Source organism: Rhea pennata, chromosome 1, assembly GCF_028389875.1.
Source record: "Rhea pennata isolate bPtePen1 chromosome 1, bPtePen1.pri, whole genome shotgun sequence".
NCBI lineage: Eukaryota > Metazoa > Chordata > Aves > Rheiformes > Rheidae > Rhea > Rhea pennata.
The window spans coordinates 149,741,585-149,764,055 of NC_084663.1; the positions used below are offsets into that span (position 1 = coordinate 149,741,585).

A 22,471-nucleotide genomic window follows, 5' to 3' on the forward strand; every position below is an offset into this window, starting at 1 on the left:
TGAACATCTTTATCAGCACCAAGAAGGAAGGTGTTCAACCAGCTTATACATAAATTCAAGTGGACCAATTTTTCATGTGACAGACAGCTAAAACACCTACATCCACTTCCTCTGGAACACAAAAAATTGGGACCTGTTATTTAGTAAAAGCTCACCCACCAATTATTTCATCTGCAAAGTAGAGAGGAATTTGTTTTTCCTCTCATCCAGCTGCAGTTAAATCCCCAAGAATTTAAAGCTTTATCTCTAATGAGACCCTAACATGAGTGTTGACACCTCTTCAGTGGTTTTGAGCCAAGGCCACAGGGCTCCCTCCTATATTTTTCACCTAAGGCAGCTTTCTGGTAGCTATTATTTCTACTAGGAGAACTAATGATATATATGTAGGCTCTAGTAGTCAGCTTTCTTCACAGAGTTTCTTTCCCCATGAAGATGTCGCTCTGAGGCCCTTTCTGAATTCCCTCCTAACATTACCTCTGAGCTTCATTTAATTTCAAAGGTTAAGCAAACAGGTAGATTATTCTTTCTCTCAAAGTACATGCTTTGGGGGACGAAGAATTCCTTTCTGCTTATGTTGCCAAGGATACTTAATGATTTTGTTTAACTAAGACAAAATGCAAAAGGAAGATGATATTTAGAAAATGTCATTAGAAAAACACTTGCTGCTTTATTTCTGTAACAGAAATATTACTAACTATTTCTACCTTAACACATCTGGGATAGCTGATTGCCTCAGCTCTGCGAATGGAGCTGGTATTGATGGGCTGAGCGCCCAAAGCATATGTAGCACCTTTTGGAAGATTCAGCAGGTACCTCAGACCAGAAAGTTGCCCAATAAGGATATTCCAAGGTAAGGAACAAGAAATATGCAGCAGACAGAACAAGGACAGCTCAGAGCAGTACCCGAATCAAGGGTGCTGACCTTGCTGTGGTCAGCTATCAGCTGCAGCACCGGCTGATGAAGCGACGGGTGCCGGTCTCTAGTTAATTCAGCCACTGGAGACATCTCCATTCATTAGGGATGGGACCCTCCCCTCCCCCCCCATCCCCTAGATGTACCTGCCAGCAGTGGGAGACCAGGCAGCCTACAGCCAGCCCAGACACGGCTAGGGAGAGGCCACGCGGTGGGAAGGAGAAGCAGCAAGCCAGAGCGCTCACACTCTGCACCAGGAGAGCTGTGCCCCTGCCCTGGGGCAGTGTGGCTGATTCAAATTCTCTCATTTACCAATAAAAAGGGAGTAATAGCTGCATCTCATAATCCAATAAATTGATTGTGTTTTACTTGAAGGAGTTTATCATTTACAAACACAATGCTTTATTTTGATATAAAGTTTATCAGTGTTTAACATCAAAAGTCAAGACTGCCTGATCCACTGCCTGAATTTGACAGAAGTCTGGTTGCCTTCTTTTGTACAAAGCCAATTTAGGAACCTACTACTTATTTGAATAGGCATGAAAAGAGCTCCTCTTTGATCATTGTAGTAGACCAAAAGCTGTAGTCTGACATCCCTTAACTCTGATGCAAATTGTCAAAAAATTTGTTTCAAACAAAAAATTTTGTTTCAACAAAAAATTTTGTTTCAAAATGAGTACTTAACAACCATTAAAGCATCTTTACAGAAACGTCACTACCCTTGTTACATCTGTACCTTTGGTTAGTTTCTTCCCCCTCTTCCAATTTTCTTCCAGCATCTTGCAGCTTGCCCATTATTTGGACGTATAATTAGAAATCCATTATTATGTTTTATGGAGATGTAAAGAGTAGGAAGAAAGCTGCATAACTACTTTTTACATACAGCATGCAAATTATCCACCTTGTGTATTTTGGCTCTGAATGTTCAGCAGATGTAGTTTCATTTCCCTTGGATCTCTGTTTACCCATTTTTATTGCGAGTCATCAAGCATAGCAGCAGAAAAATCAAAATGGGAAGGGGGAGGAAACTCTCCACACAAGCAGCTTAGCATGCCCCAATAGCTGAATGGTATCAACATTAATGCATTTCACCTACACAGTGCTGTGCAAGGCCATTATTTATAACTGATGGTCACAGAAATTGTGTGAGTATTAAATGTGGCATGAGAAAATGGTAACTGCCAAGTCAGAATAGATGGTAAAGTGCGTCGAAGGATATGATTTTTTAATGTTTTACCCCAATAAAATATGTACTGGAAAAGGATGCAGAATGTGGCTTTGATGGCATCTCACAGCTCACGATGAGCAAAAGCCTGTTTCCTCAACTTGGTTCTTCCAGCTGAACTTCTTTCTAGTCTTGCCCAAGTGTAAGTGTGACACACAGAGGACCTGATTCAAAGTCAGTGCAAATCTTCTTATTGACTTCATGGGCCTTTAAATCAAATCTAAAAATTTGCTTTTTAGATTGCTCCATCATCATCTCCGAAATTTCGTAGGTGCCTATGGTAGACAGTGTAGGTCACAGTCCTGCCCTGGCTACCTTCTCATTTACCAGCCAAGAGGAGAGCTAACAGGGTGGGTGGAGGTTCATCCCAGTTCCATCAACCCTTCCCCCCACCTCGAGATAGACATGTCATGAGTCAAGAGACCCTGACATGGCCCTGTGTGGGGCAAGCACAGGCTTCTCCATGCTGAGGTTTGTGAGGAGGAAGGCCTGGCAGAGCGCTGGCAGCTGTGACTCCTCATACTGGCAGTGCCCCTTTCGAGATGGCCTTGAACATTTAACTCCTTGAGAGAAGTGCTAGCTTTGCCGTGGCTTTTGGAGGGCCCATTTTTGGACACCTACCAGGTTCCCCAAGTGACAGGGTACTTCTTAGTGGATAGAGAGTGTGCTGGACATAAAGCAAAGATTACTTTGAATTAGTGTTGGTCATTGAGTCTGGTATAAATGCGAGGAAGTGGCTCTTGGATAAAGTTTGAGGTTTTTTCTGTTTATCTATTTGTTTTAAGAGGGCAGGAGAATGTTGCCAGTGTTTGGAGAAGAGCTGGCATCAAAGGAAAGGATGGACTTTCTTAATGGAGGCATACTAGAGCTATGCTATAGGAATTTCGACTGCACATAGTGCAGGGTCCAGGTTTTAGTGGCTCAGTGTGATTTTCTGATTGTTACATTTTAAGATTAAAAAAGTGCAAAGTGCACCTAGCAGGTATGCATTTAGAAGATGGTCTCTTTTCCAAATACTCTTTTATCAAATTTCTTTAGTCACTGATGGGAATAAATAGCCATAACGTCTCTGTAACATGTAGACTTTTCCACAGAATTACCACTCTAAACAGCTACTGGTTTTCCTTAGCATCTAATTTCACATAGCTGGCAAAATAATACATTGTAGTTTATTCTTTCTCCTGGGAAAAAAAAAACAAAAAAAAATTATTATTTCTTAAGCTGATTTGAGAAATGCTATAGTTCTTAGGAAAGTCATGTAGTTATAGAGACTGGAGTAATTCAGACTCAATATTGCAATTGAGAAGTCCTCACACTGCTGGCCTAGGACATGGGAAACAGTTCATGTGTGACTACAGAGAAGTTGCTTTCAGTCTGAGCATGCACTTCAAATATTCAGTAATACTCATTACAAACCTTTAGTTAACAGTGTAAATGGCGTTGCACCAGCAGTCTGCCTAGTTATTGGTCTTTCTGAGCTTCCAGGAGAGAATTCAGATAAGAAAGGCTGACACCTGACACTGTTTCTGACCATGTCTGTTCACCCTCACAGCTGCTGGCAGGCAGCCTGTAGCCCATGCCACTGTGTCCATGCTGTGTCATGAGTAAGGTCTTCACAGCTGACAGCACTGGAGATGCTGTTCACACAGGAGAAGCATGCTGCCTTCTTACCTGCTCCAAGATGGCCACTGGCCCTCCAAGGGCTCCATTCACCAGACTTCTTGAACTTTTTCAACCTCATATGGGTACACAAATGTTTAGCTTATGGTCAAAACTCAGCCACAACTTTTCGGCAGCATAGGTGAAACTGAATTTTGTTTCTAGGATGAGGGGTTCTGCTCAGAATCGAGAAAGCTGAAGCAGTAGAGAAGGTCAGGCCTCTTGTTTCTGCCGCCATCAACAAGACTGGAGAGAAAAGATCAATGACTGCTGCTTCTGGGTGATACCAATCCTTCCTCAAGAATGAATGATATTCTTTCTGTGTATCTTCACCTCCTTGACGGCAGCACTGACAGCCATCCTGGCTTTCCAGGACCCTAGTTTGTGTGAAAGAGGCAGTAAAACTATGGTCAGTCTGTTGCATCTAGATGTTTGCCCCTACAGGCAATTTGCTTCCTTTGCCTACATCAAAATTGGCCTGACAGGAGAGGGGAGGCTTTGTCTGAACTGGATGTCTACCACAGTCCTTTCCATATATGACTAAAAAGTGATTAGACTGCACTTGTGCGAACATCTATCTTTTTCATCTTAAACAAGGAGGGCTGCTATAACGTTTTAGCCTTACTTGAAGGAGAGGGTGGAATTAGGACTGTTGCTTACATATCACCATGGCCAATAACACCTATAGCTAAGGGCTTAGACCAAGGCAGTGATTCAGTTCAATCAAGTACAGACCAGAAGGACTCCAAATCAGATCTCTCCCATTTATGCATTGCTATCCCATTTATGGATCCCATTTACAGAATGTGTCTGCAGGTCCAACAGCTGTAGAAACTTTTTCTTTTTTTAATCACTAGTGTAAGAAGATATATCTCTTGGTACATCTAGGGAGTAGATATGTTGAGGAAGCAGGTGCCAGTTCTCCATAGTTACTTTTAAGAGCCAAAATGTGCTTTAGTGCTGATTTTTAATTTTAAGGCAATATTGAGAACTTAAAAACCCTTCTTCTTCTTCTTCTTCTTTTTTTTTTTTTTTTTTATTTGATCCAGCTGGAGCTTGTGCTTCCTCTTTAACTTTTTCTTTTATTATTTAAAATTCTTAATTATCTGAGACAAAATTGGTAAGGAAATCTGCAGAATCTAGGGATTCCACAGAGCTCACTCTATAAACACTCAGGCTATTCACTGTTGCCAAATAGACATGTGCCAACTCTAAAACACCCACCCACTCTCTCCTTCTGCCGCAGCAAACTAATAAGCGCATTGATTACATTCATTTAAAGAAAAACATTGCTCTTTTAATCTTCACATTTCGTATGCTTTAGATTTCTGATTACGAGAGATATCCTGTTTATCACATATCATGTGGTGAAAAAGCTACTTGACACACCTCAACGCATTAGATATTTTAAAAGAATATTTTATAGGATACCGGCAAGTGGTGGTAGGAGATAATTATCATTTCCTGCAAGCTGTTGTTGTACTATTTGCAAGATGAGCAAGAGGTCTCTTAAATGTGATTTTTGTAAAGGTCCCTTAAATGCCTCCAATCCCCCAAACAAAAATGTTCATATGCAGTTTCTCTCTTCCTTCCTTCTTCTTCCCACTCCCTCAAATCTGGAAGAAGATTGTTATAATAATATGAGACAAACACATGATGCCTATTTCAGCAGTCTGTAAAAATCAGTCATTAAGAATTAAAAATGTGTGTGTGTGTGTGTGTTTGTATGCACATATACAGATGTATATACACAAATACAAAGCTAATTATCAGATGTATGGATTGTATATATATTGTTGAGGTATATAATGTAAATTTAAGCCAAACTTGTTCAACTCTTAAAATAATGTTTTTGAACTTTTTCTTGAAAACCATCACAAACGTCCCCAAGAGAAGTGTGAAAGCCTTTACAAACATCACGTGTGTACACACGTAACTCCACGTATGTAGATGTATGCAGAGACTTGCTTTTCCTGGTAGACCATTGTGGAGACAGCCCACCAGACTCCACATCTGCAGATCATGGATGGAAAACCTCGGCCTTAAACCCTGAGGCTGGTGTCGGCCCCCACCAGGCTGCCCGCCAAGCTGCAGCCCCCACGTAACTGGTTCTGCTGGATGGAGGTGTCCAGCGGTGCCCAAGGGCCATCTGAACTTGGACGTCCTGTCACTGGCCCGGTCCTGACTTCACAGCCTGTTCCCCCCTCTGTCTTTGTGCTCCTGAACCTCAGCGAAACTGCGTGGCGTAAAGAGCAGTGTTCAAGCCCTCAGAAATGCAGCTAGGGCATCTAGAGCCTCTTGAACTCCTGTATTTGAGACCAAGTTTTTAAGATATTTACAAATTAGTGAGTTCAGGCATCAGAGCGTGGCTCCCTTTGGGATATGACACTTCCCTTGTCCTTATGCAGGGCCACTGTACTGCTCCCGCTCAGCTGCAGCAGTGCTTCGCTCCGTCAGCAGGCACCTGATGAATCTTCAGCTGGGGCTATGCTGAGGTAAGAAACGTCAAAGGAGCTGGTTCTTAGCCTCTGCTAAAATACACGGACAATTGAATCGAAGAGCCTGTATTCCTCTTTACTTTTAGCAAGTAAGCAAGGGTAGCTTTGTTTTTTTTGCCCAGCAGTCCTGGTGTCTTTGGAGTGTGCTGTTTTCCTACTGTTCTGGTGATGCAATTATAATATCAGCATTTCAGGCATCTGCTAGTAATAAATCTAATGTCAGCCTAGGAATTTGAGGAAGGAACTAGGAAGCTCTGGGCAGAGAATCGTCGTGAAGCTTCAGCCCAGTGCCCAGTATTGGCCTCAAAAGTGACACAGTAGGCCAGAGAATAAACATGAACCTGCTGAGTGAATGAAAGCAAACAAAAGAAGGCACTTCTGCAAGTATTACAAATAAATTAAATGAATTAAACTCATAAATATGAATTAATAACATATACAGCACTGTGCAAGTCAGTGAGAAAAGTAACTGTGCAGCTGCTAGCGGGCCTTAAAAACTCATGACGTGGGAGGTGCTACTAGCAGAAGAGACTCTAAGGTAAAGTGTGAAAGCAGGAACTCAAATTCTAATCTGTTTGCTGTTCTTGCATTAAACTGAAAGATTTGGGGGAGTTTTGTTTGTAAAAGAAGAAAACACTTAGAATCTAAGTGATGAACCAAAACCTTAATTCATTTCGCTAAAATGCAATAGCACACTTCCAAAGACGGTTAATGGCAGGACATCCGCCCTGTTTGCTAACCATCAAAATCCTGCAGCTGTGTCGGTAACCACGCTCTGGAAGCTGCCCTGGTAGTGCCATGTTTCTTTTCAAAGGCTTCGTATTTGGCATGGCTGAAATCAGAAGCTAACCCTTAGATCCTCGGAGCGCTCTGGCGTGTAAGAGCTTGTACCGTCCCGACTCTGGCTGTGCAGCCTCGCTATGTCATACCAAAAAGGAGAGGATACCTGCAGGCAGCAGTCTGTTAAGAACTGAGATGTTGTTGCTACTGAACAGCAATATTGTCTGCATTGCTCAGTATACGTCTGCGTCCTCACTTACAGATCCATTTTGCTAGTTATCTTTAACACAGCTGCTTATTTCTGGCCCAGAACATGCACACTTCTAAAAATGCATCTTTTCTTCTGTTGTGTCGGCCTATTTATTACTAGACTGGATTCAAATTTTCAGTTAAAATCTGAAGCTAAAGATGGATATAAGAAAAACTGTACTTGTTTTTTTCGCCATATATGTGCAATTTGAATAGCTATTCTGGTATTTTAATGGTGACATTTACTAAGATTTGTAACTGCTAGGCAGCTCTTTCCTTCTCAAAATAGCTGTTCTGGTGGAACAACACAGAAAAAGCATTCTCATCTTATCATAATGTACTCTGACAAGGAATTTTCAGCTCTGCGTTTTGGCTTTTAATGTATTCTCAGCACTGCATTGTGGCTGGCAAGAGTGTCTTTAACCAGCCAATATGTAGCTGAAGAAAAAAAAGTTGCAGTAAGAGATTCAGGATGAATCTTCTCTTGATGTTTTCCATCTGCTTTCAACGTGAGTGCCTTTCTCTCTGGTGTCTTCCAGCAGAAGTGGAAGACACCAGCCAAAGGTTCCTCTGATTTATTACATATACATATCTGTATATTTTATTGGAGACTGGAGACTTTCCAAAATTTAGTAAGGATCAAATGTGTCATTGTAAAGAATGGGGCAACTGGCTGACACAGAAACGACCGAAAATATAGAGAAATCATGACTCACAATAGATGGATTTTGTTCACAAAACAAAATAGCAAACAAAACTTTGCTTCCAATAATTTAGTTTCTTTGTTGTCAGAATCGGAACTATTTATTTACAGGCTTAGATATGTGGATTTATCTGTCACAAATGAGGAAATCTTAAAGCTAAAGAATACTCTGAATTTTCAAGTGTTGATAAAAAGCCCTCTAAAGGGCTCAGTAGAAGTTATAATACCATTTCTCTGAGTCCAAGGGACTTGAAAATAGTCCCTAGCACATGAAAACATATGCTATAGAACTTTTTCCTTTTGTCACACATTCTCATTGCTATTTCTGTTGAGACATTCTGCTGCAGTGATCCTTGCAGGGAAGATTCCTAGAATCTTTCAATTCTTATTGCTTATACATTTTCTTTTCTTGACAGAACAATGAAATAGTTGACTTTGCCCAGAGCAATATCGTTAAAGCTAAACATGACACTTGTACCGTATGTTGGTCTGGAGCTATCTGAAGTACTTTCTGAATTTGTATGGAAGAAGAAGAAAAAATTCAGGCAATTGAAAAAATGTGATGCTAGACAGATAATGTTTGTAGTTAACATAAATCTATGTGTATATTAGTAGGCAGGTTAAAAAAGGAAGGAGTGTTTTGTATCTCAGAAACTCATCTTAAAATTTTTATTTATCATATGGTAAAGGAAATTCAGACTTAGATATTTTTGAGGACTTTTTTTGAGGAGCTACTAGCTTGCTTTTCAGTTAACATCTGTGCTTATCAGGTGACTAACGGAGGTCTGTCAGGATGTTTTATCCTTCATACCAAAATGCTGGAAAATAGACAGTATCCCACTGCCATCAGCTGCCAACTGCCACCTGCACTTCAGTCAAGGTGAGCAGGGAGCTGTGAGTGCTAATACAGGTCAGTGAGGAAGGGGAGTACACAGCAATTTCCTGGTTTGAGTACAAGAAGACAAAAATGAATGTCACTAGTTTTTGACAGACAATAAATCTAGTTTTTGTTTTTCCTTTACTCAGGAAGGAACTTGGCACACTTTATACATGGGGTCCACGCACACAACCTTAGTGGTTGCATGCATAATTGAGCAACTTTTTAAATGTTGCATGTCTCTTCACATTCCTCTCCCCCGAGCTACTGAGTCAATGCTTCAGGGGCTTAGGCAGGCACTGCTTCTGATCATGATGCTTGTATCATCCAGTTGAGAAGAGGTGACTTAAGTGCCAGCCTGAGACAAGCCAGTGAATTTTAGCTGTCAACTACCTAAGCTGTGAGATGTTAGAAATCATTGTGGAAACACACAGATGGCATATACAGAGTACCCTGGCAAATAGTACGGTTCTAAGAAAAACCTTCAACATCCATTTATGGACAAGTTGTGGGCAGGAAGAAAGGGTAAAGTCCGATGAATAAAATGATCTCAGTGAGCAGTTTAATTGTCTCTAATACTTTGATTTGTTCCTTGTGTGCTTGGGTTTATTTGGGGGATTTTTGCTTTCTTGATACCAGATTCTCATGCATTTCTGGTATCAAAGAATTACACAGAATGGCTGAGGTTGGAAGGGACCTCTGGAGATCATCTAGTCCAACACCTTTGCTCAAGCAGGGTCACCTAGAGCATGTTAGACAGGGTTGCATCCAGGTGGCTTTTGAATATCTCCAGAGAAGGAGACTCCACGACCTCTCCAGGAAACCTGTGCCAGTGCTCTGTCGTGGTAGGTCATGCTTTAGAAAGTTCTTGTGTCCAAACTGCACGCTTAGCACTACTAATGGTGCAGTGTTACAGGAGGAATGCACAGTTGTCTAAGCAAGTCATCTTCTTGACTTTCTTCCCTCTGTGACTACAGGGTACGAGGCATCCTCTGCCAAAGCAGGCATCCAGAATACATCAAATTGCACCTTGGCCTATATGATGTGCTCAGGCCCACTAGCTGAGCTGTCAATGTTTGTATTCAAGTGAGATGACTCCGAACCAGACTGTGCAAATTTCTTTTAAAATTTCACAAGACAGCAGTGAGCTACTTTCTATTGCTGAGAAGAAGCAGAAGGCCTAGATACACAAAACATGAGATCCAAACTTCTGTAGCTAAATTCTAAACAACTTAAATTCTACTGAGATGCTTTCATCTTTGGGGCTTGGGACTAGGCCTGTAGACTACACTCCTCCTTCCTTTTTTAACCTGCATATTAATACACACGTAGATTTATGCTAACTAGAAATATTTTTTGGCTAGTAACACTTTTTTTTTTCAATTGTCTGAATTTTTTCTTTTTCTTCCATAAGAATTCAGTCTCCCAGACCACATTGTATTCTGGGAGAACTGGACCACAAGAGATTTATAAATGCAAAACATGCCCAGCAGGGACTACCAAATCTAGCCAGTAGGCAAAGCTGAGGAGAAGGACACAGTTTAAAGACTATCTTTTAAATAGTCCTAGGGAACCGACCCAAGAAGGAGTTATTTTCATCAAACTGCACTTCAGCATTATGGCAGAGTGAGGGCAGCAGAGCGAACTTTAGTCCTTGCAGACATTCCCCTCCTTTTGTGAAAATTTCCGTGTCTACTCACTACGTAAGAGGGTACTTTAGTTCTTCTTTAGGCTTGCACGAGATGGAGAACACTGTAGGAGGAATAACTGCAGCTGGCGGCGGAATTATTCTCCTTTCAGGCTCACCTGTTTCCATGATGTACTGGCTGTTTTTCCCTATAGATCAGGGCTTTACTAGACTGGAATGCCATTCACAAAACACTTCCTGTCCTGGAGACTGTGTTCAACACAGGTGGCTTTTTATCACTAAGTATATGTGAGTGTTAAATTGAATGCGCTTGCTTGTCTAATATTTAACAAAGCACATTTAGTTAATGACTAATGTCCTGTTATTGCAGGAAGCTTTTAGTACCAAAAGGTTAAGTGGTTTGTTTGAATGTTGCCTGAGTATCTTTGCCCTGTCAGCTTGCTTTCTTTAAGTTAATTTGCTATTGATGTGATCGTATCTGACAAGCGGTGGGTAAAAGCAAACACAGGTTATATGGGTCTGCTTCCGTGATATCATTTTACTGGTATTTAGCAGTAGGTTTTAGTCAGCTGAGCCCCTAATTTGTTCAGTAAAAAGAAGCCAGATTTGAGCATAGGTCATACTCCACTAGGAATTATTTGCATCCGAGGCAAAGCACTTGGGCGGAAGTGATTAAAAAGCAGATAAAGGTAATGAGTCTACAAGAGGCCCCAACGCTTGCTGTGCATTTACACAGAGGAGTAGGTTTAGGAATGTTAAAACTAAAAAATGTAACAGCTAAATGCTAATAAAGCATCATGGAAACAAGTTTCTCCTACACCGGCATTATTGATATAAACTGCCTGTGAGATGTAGTCATAAAAATGGAAAACTTTTTTTGTAAGTTGCTCAAACTGCTTGAAAGCAATACTTGCTGCAGGAATAAACACTAAAGCTCTTACAGCAACAGCCTTTCCTTCGCCTTCCCTTTCCCCTTCCCCTTCCCCAGATCTTTACCTTCCCTAGAACATCTCTGTCACCAGTATCACCTGCATGAGAAGTTGTGTCCCGCAGAACACTGCAACATCCCACTGCCCTTGTGTGTTTAAGTGCTCTGCTGAAGCATCAGGCTCCTACAAAGCAGTCAGACCTCTTATGAATTTGGATCAAAAATAGGTATGAGGAAGTATTTTTGTAAATATTCTGAAATTCATCAAAAGACACCATTGCCTAAGACCCAGTGAACAATATCTACATCTGAAGTTTGCTAAGTTTCTTTTAAATTCAGCTGTTTCTGTAGATAGGATGTTGATATACTAAACTTAATTTTTAAAATGAAAATTAAGTGGGCCAAGGTGCTGGTGCAGTTAACTACTGCAGAGATATAATAACTGTCGTACATGGTGTGAAATGTGCACTTTCAAGGTATTAAAGCTGTCTCGTAAATACTTTTACCTCAGTTTTGCTTTGCTCTAGAGGGTGCTGAGTTCAAAAGATTTTAGTGCTGTAGATACGGAAGCCTTATTCTTACCCATCTAGAAGCTCAGAGGGACTTCCACTGAACACCCTTTCTAGCGCAGCACTTCCCATGGGAACTGTCTCCACTAGCTGTTTCTAAGCACCCCGCATCGGGGGTCTTTAAGGCATGAGCGGCTGGACCTGCAGCCCAGGCGAGTCCAGGCCAACGTGCCACGCTGAGCCCCGGGCAGAAGGTTGGCTTTGCAGGCTGCTGGCGCGAGTCGCCCTCTCTGCTCCCCAGCCAGCATCACTGGAAGTTTGCTCGGTGGTTTCTCTTCAGTAGCTTCGGCAGATGTGCATAATTAATGTATTATTTACGCTTTGCTGCCTGATTATTATTTTTTCTGCCTCTAACCTTTTCATTTTTACAAATTTATTTTGACTTTGAAATTCTGGGGATTCTACTTATAACCTTGATATTTATTGGAGAAGTACCTATTATTAGACTGCTTTTCCCTCTCTTTCTAATTCTGGAGTTTAATTATATTTTTCCTTCTGCCTTTTGGTACAGGTGCAGTAATTAGATGGTATTAAGTCTGTTTCATGTTCATTAAGTAGGCTTGTTATTGTCCTTTTTGTATATATTTGAAATTGCAAATAAGTCACTTTTCTAATGAATTCATTTGATAAAACTTTGATTTCTCATTGTTCTAGCACTACTGCAGAACTATTTACTAAGGAATATCTTGACTCAGATATGTGCCAAAGAAAAATGTGTATATTCATATCAGCTTTCAGTAAAACTTTTGTGGTTAGATCACATTAGAAGTATAGCATGTAAACCCACTCCACAGTTAACACTGCAGCCACTTATGTTTTTCTTACGATGTTTGCAAAGTAGCTTAATCAGATAATGCCTCATGCAAACCTGCTGGCAATTCACTGTTGGTATCAAAGAAGCTGAGAATGAAGAAAAAAAAATAAAAGTTGTGTGCTGTCTTATTCCTAACAGAAAATCTGTAATGGACAATATTCAGGTCCATTACAGATTTTTGCTTGCATGTGTGGGTTGGCTGGTTGTTGTTTTGGAATAGATTTTGCAGAGAAGAAAAGACATGTAAAGCCTCCCATGAGAGTAGGAGCAGGTGCTGCCAGTTCTAAATTGTTCTCTTAGAAAACAAATATCTGGGTATTTTTTAGTTGAAAACAACTGTTTAGTTAAATTATATTTCAAAACTTGCATTCTAACTTGAATACCTCAATCTGGGTTCGATAACACTGTCACAGAAAAAGAGAATGGGATAGAAGAAAAATGTATCATAACTTCCAAAAGTTAAATGAAAAAAGACATTATTTTCTCCTTCTGTCTTTCCTCTTCAGTCTTTATGCTGAGCTTTCAAGAAAGTAGCATCAGATTTGCAGCAAGCGCAACAGTGCAAGCAAGAAAAAACAGAGCAGCAGGACAGAGATTTCAGTTGACTCTGGAGGGAACATTCCCAGTAACACAATGTTCGTGAGTGCCTCCAGCTGCAAAGGTACTTCTAAAATCTGAGTGGGTGCTAGGTAGATACTTACATGATCTTATATTTCTTCTACCTTTCCTTTCCTTTTTCCTTGGGTTTATTCCTTTCCCTATTCTGCCAGCTACATCTAGTCTCATCTCTGGAACTTTAACAGAAGCGTTAGTGCTCTTTCCAGCAGTAGTTGAGGCTGGAAATTTCTTTTCCATTGTTATACCATAAGAAAAAATGTATCCTTCTTTTGGGAGGCGCATACATGTGTATCTGGTGTTATAAAATCTACTTATAAGAAAGCACATACAGTGAAAAGCATGAATGTGACTAAACATTATCCTCATGTGGTACCTAACTCCCTATTTTGCTAGAGATAAAGCTGACAGTCTCCATTCAAAGTGCGTGGACCTGCTCAAAGGCCTTTTTTGGTGCCATTAGAACAAGCAGAATATTGATGCTCTTAAGGACAGGCCAAAAAATTCCAGACTGTATTCCCCATCATTCACCAGTCTAAGCAATACAGAAATTGGCTAGATATTCTTCTGGGTCAGCCTTTCTTTATATTACTATTCTGCTGTAGGGAGCACGTGGCGGGTCAAAGTTTGTATAGGTCTATGGTGAATTTATTTGCTAGTGTATTTTAAGAAGAGCAGTCTGTTTATCATGTAGCTCTCCCCATAAGAGGCTTGCCTCCTAGCCTGCTGTGGGATTTGGGTGAAACAAAATTGCACTTGCAAAAGGCCAAGTGAAGTATAGCCTTGTAAACAGCACATTTTACCGCGTATCTTAAGCTGGAGGCAACTGAAGCGCCGGAGCTAGGTCTTCCTCTCAGCAGCACAAGGCACCATGGCTAGAAGTGCTTTAAGGACTCTTGGCCTTGGCCATTGCCACCACAGGGCTCTTTGACATTAACTGCAAACAGCTGGACCCTGGCCCGAGAAGTCAAGGTGGAGTGAGTGTTGCCTTGGGTGAGCTGCCTGAAGGAGAGCACACCCTCACCCGTGCTGATCAGAAACCCACTCAAAGCAAAGCTGTACTGGGAAGAACTTACACTTGTGTTGTATACAGTCCGCTTTAATTACGGCATAGGTACGTTATCTACCGCAAAGTACAGGTAGCATTAGTACAGCCTTAACGCCACCAGCACCACCACCTTGTCAGCCGAGCATGCCGGCATTCAAAGAGCAACAAGGTTCTGTTGTACTTCAGTTAGTTTTCTCCCCCACAAAGATTACAAAAGAAAGAGAGAGAGAGAAAAAAGCTCTTTATACACATAAGCATTCCCAGAGCTCAGACAGCAGGAGGACAGCTGCGTAAAACAACAGATAATGACACACAAAATGAGCTTATGGAGGTTCCTATTTTCCTATGATTTACACTGCTGGCACAACCTGAACAAGAAATTTTGTAAGTTTTCTTTGATGGGTACAACTCTGTGCTGCAGTGGGCACACTACTCATACGTTGCCACAGTAGAATCATAGGTTCAGTAAGGTTGGAAGGGACCTCTGGAGATCATCCAGTCCAACCCCTTTGCTCAAGCAGGGTCACCTAGAGCATGTCAGACAGGGTTGCATCCAGGCGGGCCTTGAAGATCTCCACAGAAGGAGAATCCACAACCTCTCTGGGCAACCTGTGCCAGTGCTCTGTCGCTCTCACAGGGAAGAAATTCCCCCTCACGGTCAGGCAGAACTTTCTGTGGTTCAATTTCTGCCCATTGCTTCTTGTCCTGTCACACAGGACAACTGAAAAGAGTTTGTCCCCGTCCTCTTGACACCCTCCCTTCAGGTAGTTGTACACATTGATAAGATCCCCCCTCAGCTTTCTCTTCCCCAGGCTGAAGAGGCCCAGCTCTCGCAGCCGTTCCTCATAGGGCAGGTGCTCCAGCCCTCTGATCATCTTCGTAGCCCTATGCTGGACTCTCTCCAGTAGCTCCATGTCTCTCTTGTCCTGGGGAGCCCAGAACTGGACACAGCACTCGAGATGAAGCCTCCCTAAGGCTGAGTAGAGGGGTAGGATCACCTCCCTCCACCTGCTGGCAACACTTCCCAATGCACCCCAGGAGACCATTAGCCTTCTTGGCCACAAGGGCACATTGCTGGCTTATGGTCAACTTGTCATCCACCTGCACTCCCAGGTCCTTCTCTGCAGAGCCGCTCTCCAGAAGGTCATCTTCTAGCTTGTACTGGTGCCTAAGGTTATTCTTCCCTAGGTGCAGGACTCTGTACTTGCCCTTGTTGAACCTCAGGAGGTTCCTCTCCGCCCAGCTCTCCAGCCTGTCCAGGTCTCTCTGAATGGCAGCACAGCCCTCTGGTGTCTCAGCCACTCCTCCCAGCTTGGGATCATCAGCAAACTTGCAGAGGAGGCACTCTGTCCCCTCATCCAGGTCATTGATGAAGAAGCTGAACAGGATGGGACCAGTCCTGAGCCCTGGGGGATGCCACTAGCCACAGGCCTCCAACTAGACTCCACGCCTCTGATGACGACCCTCTGAGCTCTGCCTTTCAGACAGTTCTCAATCCACCTCACTCTCCACTCACCTAACCCACACTTCCTGAGGTTGCCTGTGAGGATGTTATGGGAGACAGTGTCAAAAGCCTTGCTGAAGTCAAGGTACACAACGTTCACTGCTCTTCCCTCATCTACCCAGCCAGTCGTTCCATAAGAGAAGGCTATCAGATTGGTTAAGCAGGATTTCCCCTTGGTGAATCCATGCTGGCTTCTCCTGATCACCTTCTTTTCCTCCATATGTCTGGAGATGATGTCCAGAATGAGCTGTTCCATCACCTTTCCAGGGATGGAGGTGAGGCTGACCAGCCTATAGTTGCCTGGGTCCTCCTTCTTGCCCTTCTTGAAGACTGCAGTGACACTGGGTTTCTTCCAGTCCTCAGGCACCTCTCCAGTTCTCCAGGACCTTTCAAAGATGATGGAGAGCAGCCTCAGTACCCGTGGGTGCATCCCACCTGAGCCCATGGATTTGTGGATGTCTAGCCTGCCCAGAAGGTCTCTAATCCTTTCCTCCTTAACCAAAGGAAAGTCTTCCCTTCTCCAGGCTTTCTCTCTCACGTCCAGGCTGCAGGATTCCTGGGGGCTGCCCTTAGCAGTGAAGACTGAAGCAAAGAAGGCATTCAGTAATTCTGCCTTCTCGGTACCCCTTGTCATCAGGGCCCCCGCCCCGTTCAGCAGCAGGCCCACATTCTCCCTAGTCCTCCTCTTGCTGCTGATGTATTTGAAGAAGCCCTTCCTGTTGTCCTTGACATCCCTTGCCAGCCTCAATTCCAACTGGGCCTTAGCCTTCCTCGCCGCATCTGTGCATACTCTGGCTGCATTGCTATAATTCTCCCAAGCAGCCTGTCCCCTCTTCCACATTCTGTGTACTTTCTTCCTCTGTCTGAGTTTTGCCAAGAGCTCCTTGCTCACCCATGCAGGTCTCCGCCCCCTTTGCTGCACTTCTTACTCATAGGGATGCACCACTCTTGAGCTTGGAGGAAGTGATGTTGGAATATTAGCCAGCTCTCCTGGACCCCCTTCCCTCTAGGGCCTTAACCCATGAGATTCCACCAGTTAGGTCTCTGAAGAGCCCAAAGTCTGCTCTCCTGAAGTCCAGGGCTGCAATCCTGCTTGTTGCCTTACTTCTTTCCTGCAGGATCCTGAACTCCACCATCTCATGGTCACTGCAGCCAAGGCTACCTCTAACCTTCACATCTCCAACCAGTCCCTCTCTGTTGGGAAGGACAAGGGCCAGCAGGACACCCTTCCTCGTAGGCTCCTCCACTACTTGTGACAAGAAGTTATCATCAGTGCACTGCAGGAGCCTCCTGGACTGCTTGTGCCTTGCTGTGTAGTCCCTCCAGCAGATGTCAGGGTGGTTGAAGTCCCCCATGAGAACCAGGGCCTGTGATCGTGAGGCTACTGTCTATAGAAGGCCTCATCCACTACCTCTTCCTGGTCAGGTGGCCTGTGGTAGACATCCATAACAGTGCCCCCCATGTTGGCCTGCCCTTTGATCTTCACCCAAAAGCTCTCAACTGCCTCCTCCTCCTCCATCTCCAGGTAGAGCTCGATGCATTCCAGTTGCTCTCTCACATAAAGAGCAACTCCTCCACCTTGTCTTCCTGGCCTGTCTCTCCTAAAAAGCTCATATCCATCCGTGGCAGCATTCCAGTCATGTGAGCTATCCCACCATGTCTCCATGACTGCAACGAGATCATGGCCCTGTGATCGCACACAGATCTCCAGCTCCTCCTGTTTGTTGCCCATGCTGCGTGCATTGGTGTACAGGCATTTCAGAGAGGTAGTTACGCCTGCAGGTTTCCCAGGAAGGGTGTACAGAAGTCTTCCATAGCCATGTCCCAAATGCACATCCCCAGCTGCATGCACCCGTTGGAGGACCCCAACCCAACTTGTGTTTTGTTGTCTACCCTGTCTCTATGACACCCTCCCACCCCCTTTCTACCTAGTTTAAAGCCCTTTTTACTAGGCTGGCTCTTTAACATATCTTACCCCATGTGAGTAAGACATGTTAAAGAGCTGTATGGGTGAGAAGCCTTGATTTGGAAGGCATAGCAAAGAGGAAACAAAAATGGCACAACACCAAGTAAAAAGGGTAGAGATAGGAGAGGGAAAATGACTACTTCATGAAAAACTCTCCAACTAGGCTATGAAAACCAACAGAAGTTACTATTTCCCAGTGTCCATCTTTCCCTGCACCCCAGCCTGCTCCCTGCGATGGCCATGGTGCAGCAGCGGAGGGCTCAACTGCCTGGCCCCTGTTGCAGCCCCCAGGTAAGGGGGAGCCTCCTGCCACAGGGCAAGGGCTGCTCTGAGATGCACAGCACTCTTCAGTCAGGGAAAACACCTGGAGAACAAGATGCAGCTAAGCAAGGGGGAAAAAAGGAGCAAGATGGCCAGGAGCAAACCTAAGCCACCAGAAGGGGTGGAGATCAGACCACTGCTAAGAGCAGGAGCAGCCTGCTCAGAGCAGCAGCAGGGTTTTCCCTGAGGAAAACATCAGGGCTGGCTGGAGGCATTTTGCAACCTAAGGAACTGAAGGAAGTGAAGCATAACATGAAACTAAAACCTTATCTGACAAGATAGCAAGGCAAGGGTGGAAAAAGATATGCTTATAAGTCTTTAAAACTCCTTTCTTTCTTCTCAACACATGAGCTTTCTCTATTTTTTTAAAAAAAGCTCATTGTTCTAGTTCATAAGTAAATGAAGACTAGCCTTTACATTCAGGAATCCTCTTGGTGCTTTTCAGTCTATTGCCTTTGAAGAGAAAGCCCTAGGAGATCTTTTCAGCTAGACTGAAATCCTGTCACAGTATGGTTTAAATCAAGGAAGTCTTCCAATTTTTCCTTCATTTTTGTCAGCACAATTATTTGTACAAAACACTGTGCACACTTTTAAGGGACTTGAGATCAGGCAGGTTAGAAAAGCAAAAACAGGGTACCACAAGATTCATAAGTAATTCCAGCTTGGCAAGAGTTCTCTCCTTTTCCAGGATCGAGTATTTTTCTTTTGCTCTGGAGTTTTTAGTTTTGAGCATCATATTGCTATGGCCACTTAGGATTATAAAATGAACAACTGCTTTCAGAAATATTTCTGCTTCTGCCATGACCACTGGAGCACCCAGGCAGACTGACTGCTACCCAGGACAACAGCTTCCAGGGAGGTATTGAAGGCAGAACACTAAACTTTAACAAATGAATGTGTCCCAACAGGCCACAAAGACTCTCTGAAACAAGATACAAGTTTAAATTTAAAGATGTCTCAGGTACAGAAATGCAAACCTTTTCACCCACTCCCCTTTGCAAATATAAAGGCACAGTACAGAGCATTTTTTTGGAAAGCGAAGACACAAACGCACCCTTTTCCTCCTCCTGCCCCAACTTCAATTGCTTCTGGTTTGAGCAGAAACAGCAAACTTCTGTTGAACACTGGCAGCTTTCTGGCATGACACACCTGAATAACACTGTTACCAAAATTAAAGGGACTGAATCATCTTTACAGCTCTTCAAAAGTCACACACTGCATGCAAAGAATTATGCTTCATTTTAATAAACTACTTCTCCAGGTCAGAGTCATGAAGCAAATCCTCTTGAAGATGTCATCAGCTGCAGTCCCAGCAAGTCCTCAAGTAGCTTGTGCTTTACTACTTCAAAAAAAGTTCCTTTTTTGTTCAACTCTTCTTGCAGTAGATGAAGAAAAACCCTCTCTGTGACAGAAGCACATTTTAGCCACTTATTACTACAGACTTTTGTGAATGTGTATGCATTGCATTTGTCTGGCAGAGTTGACCAGAAGACATTTGCCCTCTTCCTAATCTGTTTTCCTGCTTATCAGCAATGGCCTGAAACAACAAAACCAACCTGACCGAGACTGGCCCTGCTTGGGGGGGAGGGTGAGGGGGGTGTTTGGTCAACACCATCTCCAGAGACCCCAGCCAGCCTAAGTTTTCCTACAATTTTAACACACAACCAGCCAGTTAGGTCCCAACTCAATGCAAGCACCACATTCAGAGGCAGTAAGTATCTTCACAGTAGCTTCAGGGTGTTACTGGGAATTATTAGCAAAAATAATGTCATTCATAGTTGCTATTGAATTTTCAGGCATTATTGTTGCCAGCCTCATTACTTCCTGAAAACATGCTGTGTTCAGCCATCAGCTTTCCGTTTTCAACCCTGGCCTTTTGGACCTCATGCTGGCCTGCAGTGACGGTTGCTACAGTGAACTGGACCTTTGGGGCTCATTTCTGTCAAATATCAGCTGTGCTCTATTGATTATTTGTCTTGGAAGGAGTTGCCATTTTGATGATTAGTGTGGGCCATTTTCTAACCACTGTCTAGAAGCAAAACAAACTGAACCCCCACTATGCCAAAACCATGACTATTTTTCCCTTCCTTCCTCCTCAATGCTGTCTTTCCGCATTGTTTTTCCTTCACTGACCAGGGGATATTTGTAGAAGTACAAACCTGAGCTTTTCAGCATGTTCTGCACTGCACTGAATTTCCTGCTGACTAACCTTGCAAAGCAATACTTGTTGCAGCAACACTTTTGATTCCTTTCAGGAGGGTGCTGTACTTCACCCCCTCAATACCATCTGTAGGAGCATCCTGGGGATCCACCAACATGCCAACAGCATTTGCTTCATTCAGCCAAGGAAACAAAACTTGGCTGATAGGTCTGCAGAAACCTCATCAGATGAGCACAGACATTAGCTCCAAAACAAGAACCTTTTACTAGAGTTCTGTTTACTGAATTTTCACCGTTTCCCCACATGTTGCACAGCCTTGATCCAGCACGCATCTGCAGTGCTAGTAGCAGCTATGTGCTCTGGCTGAACTGCTTCATCAGATCACCACTCACCCTGTCAGCTGCTGCTGCTGGAGCACCAGGATTTTCTCAGAGGCTTGAGCTGAGCTCATTCTCAAGACATTTAGGACCCATCCGTTTAAAAAAGTACAAGCTACACTTCTATTGAAAGCCAGTCAACTGTTTAAGAAGCAGTTAAATTACAGGGAAGTATCTGAAAATCAGGGCCAAATTGGCCAAACTGCCCAAATTATTTCTGCTTCCTACATTCTGACCACCCGATGCGTTTAACACACAAACCAAAATAGAGGATGAGTATTTTTTGTTTTTCAGTTTATGCTACTGCTTTGAGATCATTCCTGGACATCTTGGCAAATAAGACCACAGGGGTGCAATGCTGTTGAAGACCTATTTTCAACCAGAAAAACAGGTTGACTGAACACCATATGGCTACTGCTCAGAAGAATTATTGTATTATTTCTTTATATGATTTTTTTTTTTTTTTTTAATGCATGTCTGAGTTAAATTGCGGTTTCAATGACATCTGTTCACTCCATAGCTTGCCAGGACCATCACCATACACGCAAGAGCACATGACGCAAGTACAAGGACACCACAAGAACGAGACCTTCCAAAGGACCTACCAGCCTGCTCCTGACACTGCCCCACAGCAATTTGTAAACACAGCAGCAACCAGAGTGTAGCTCCTTCTCCTTCTGCCCAAATACTGTGGTATTCTCTACAATTCCTTCAAGTGACAGCTTTTTAGGATTGAGTGATATTTCACACAGGTTACCATTTCTCATTACCGAGAGATCAGCACTACTTGTCTGCACTTTCTAGTCAGGATCCCCAGTAGCACAGTATTTTGGTGGTACATACAATTCTTCCCAAGTTGCAGGCAGGAAAGAGGCAAGGACAAAAGGCAGTGACTTACCCAAGGGGATCCTCATGCAGAGCAAGGCTAGACACAGCAGAATTAGTTCCCAACTGCACGTCCTAAACACAGGCTCTTCCCTTTTTGTTCCTGTCCTTTATAATCCTGCTCTCTAGCTGCCTTCCCTTGGAGATATGCCAGTTCCCTTGGCATATCACAGCTTCCTCAGCCCTTATCTCTGCAGAAACCCTGATTCATTCCCTTTCCTGGAGTCTCCTTATCAGAGAGCAAGAAAGCCACTTGTTCCCAGGCTGCCTCCTGCTTTCTGTACTGACATTATTTATTCACAGATTTGCCATCTTCATTCACTGTGTTATGCTCCCACAGGTGACAGCAAAGCCGGTGCAGGTTCAGTTCACTTTCTTCCTGGTCCCAGGGACACCTCTGCAGATAGCATCTCTTTTAACTGCTTTCAACTAGCAGCCTATGCTCACAGTTCAGCACAGGTCCTGTGCTGCTCTTCCTCTCAGTCCTTCTTAATACTTCCAATTCGTATTGCTCCAACATGTCTGAACACCAGTCACTGATCGGAACTCGAGGTAGGGTTAAACACAGCTGAAACAATCCCTAGATAAAGTATAAGACTCAGGAACACACACAGACAGGTAAAAGAAAGCAGCGGGGACACTGGCAGTCTCGGTGTGCCACCTACCCAAGGGAGACAACTGGGTAGCAGGTATTAACAGAATCAGTGGAACACAGTGTAAACAGAAGTACC

The 22,471-nt window shown here is 43.4% G+C and overlaps 1 long non-coding RNA gene across 1 annotated transcript; it reads right to left on the reverse strand.

The window, feature by feature from the left end:
* Positions 1 to 1,252: 1,252 nt before the first annotated feature.
* Positions 1,253 to 21,834, reverse strand: LOC134154959 (uncharacterized). Its single transcript, XR_009961384.1, has 2 exons — positions 21,754 to 21,834; positions 1,253 to 4,174 (listed from the first exon to the last, which is right to left on the reverse strand). It is a non-coding gene; the product is annotated as an uncharacterized LOC134154959 (long non-coding RNA).
* Positions 21,835 to 22,471: the final 637 nt, after the last annotated feature.